Source organism: Echinops telfairi, unplaced genomic scaffold (genome assembly GCF_000313985.2).
Source record: "Echinops telfairi isolate 266 unplaced genomic scaffold, ASM31398v2 ScPeMD7_7468;HRSCAF=8506_0, whole genome shotgun sequence".
Lineage (NCBI taxonomy): Eukaryota > Metazoa > Chordata > Mammalia > Afrosoricida > Tenrecidae > Echinops > Echinops telfairi.
This window is the reverse complement of record NW_022111369.1, coordinates 20734443-20736706: the sequence shown is the minus strand read 5'-3', so window position 1 is coordinate 20736706 and position 2264 is coordinate 20734443.

The following is a 2264-nucleotide window of genomic DNA, read 5'->3' as shown; positions in this document are numbered from 1 at the left end:
GGTATTTCTTAGGTATGTTACCGTTTTCCGTGCTCATGCCTTTCTGTTCATGAGAAGGCAGAGGATGCAGGCCTTTCTCGTTCACAGTTGTTTCCAAACAAAGCAACACAAATGCCACTTGTGGAGTGACAAGATTATAATATCTACTCAGACATGATTAAACCAAAATTCAAAATGCTTGTCATTTTTGTCCCAACTTTATAGAGAAATAATGGCAGACTCAGTAAAGTTAAATAACATAAGCATTGCCCTATAGCTGTTAAAGTAAGAAGTAAAAGTAAAGAACCGAAGTAAAATTTGAAAAGTTATTTACATTTCACTATTATTACTTTTCCTAATATTATTATTAAATGTATTTTTAGGCAGGACTTCCTAGCAAACTTGTGTAATCATAATTTTTTGCCTGATACATATAAATATCATAGGCTCCCTATAATACTCAATCAAAGGTGTTTAGTCTTAGAGGCCATCAATAAAGGGTATGTAAATAAACCAAAATTAATTGAGTTTTTGTTTATATTTATTGCCTAATTGGATTATACATTTATTCTAAATTAGTTGTCCAAATATGTATAAGAAGCCTACTCCTAAAATTTTTATTATGCTGTATTTATCTATTTCAATCTTTGAATCAAGTACATACTGGTTTGGTTATTGCTATTCTATAATAAATTTGTTAGTGTTAGCTGTGTTGTGAATTGAAATATTTAACATTGTTAGCCTGAGAGAAAGAAATTTAATGAAGAAAATACTCGTGCATGTTATTTCTTTAGGTCAGCCTAGGTTATAAACACTTAAACAATAGAAAACTGTTCTTTTTTTCTACTGCAAAATTAATTATAAATTGTTAGTAATATTATCATTCTATGCCTAAGTGTATTTAGAGATTAGCTTCACAACAACCAATCTGTTCCAAATGAGAAATTTAACTATAAAGAGATTAACTTGCACATACAGTTAATAAGTAGCAGAGGTGGGAATTGAATCTTGACAGTTTAAGCCCGGCTTGACTTCTCGGCTACCTTACTTCCATTCACAATAAGACATTTAAAAGCTAAAAAAAATAAAACCTAAATATTTCATTCCCCAAAATAATTATTTTTGTACAGTCTGTTTAATTATTACTTTATATTTATTCACTAACAGTATAATACTTTGAATTAATAATTTGTAAAGTCTCACATCAGCGAATAAAAAATATTGGATCTTCTGAACCAACAAGCTAATATAATATTATGCCAATGGCTTATTTAACTTAAGACTTCATGAAGAAAACAAAAGATTTTTAAAAAATCAGGACTTGAAATTAATAATGGATGCTATAGTCTTTATGTACCAGAATCCCAGGGGAGTGCAAATTTTAAAAGCTCCACTAATAGCTGATGGGTTGATGTTTCAAATCTGCACAGAGGCATCAAAGCACTAAGGTCTGGTGATATAATTCTGAAAACACTATGTGATACCATAAGCCAGAATAAATCGAAAGAGCAACATACTTGTGTACCCACAAATCACTAGGTGGTCCAAAAGGTTAAATTCTCACCTACTTACCAAGAGATACGTCAAATGAGAAGATCTGTGAACTATTTCTGTAACATCACAGCCATTGAAAATCCTACATAACGTAGTTCTCTTAGTCACACATAGCCACTAGGAGTTCTTTATGAAAACGGTTTTCTGTTTGACTTTACTTGTGTTTTAGTTTTGCTTGCTTTGTTATATTTACATATGAACAATGAACAATAAAAGCTATAACGTCTTATGCATAGCCTCACATTTTTTCTAACTTCTAATTTCTAAGGCAATTTGCATGGCCCTGAATTCGCTACATTTGTTTTAGGCCACACGCTTTGTGTGCACAAATTTAAAAATTGAGGACTAGGTCTTCGTTATTATGACTCCAGAGACAGCCAAGTAAGGCTTCCATTTTCTTTCTCCACCTAGGAGGGTGTACCTGAACTTTCTTCAGTGGCAGGCAATGTTCTGCTCAGAATAATTCTCCTCGGAAAATCTAGACACCAAGCAGGAGGCAAAATCAATTCAGCTTATACTCTCAACTACACTTGGTGTGGTAGTAACCTAATTTCATGTCACTTGAATATATAAAAGTTTTGAGTGAAGTCCAGTCTGTCAGTCATGCCTGATGGTGCCTCCTTGTGGCCATGGCCATCTCCTAAGGAGAGTCCTGGGAACCTCCTCCTCTCTCTGCGTCTTCACCTTCCTGCTGGCTGCCCCTGATGGTCACCAAAGCTCCAGCGATGCAT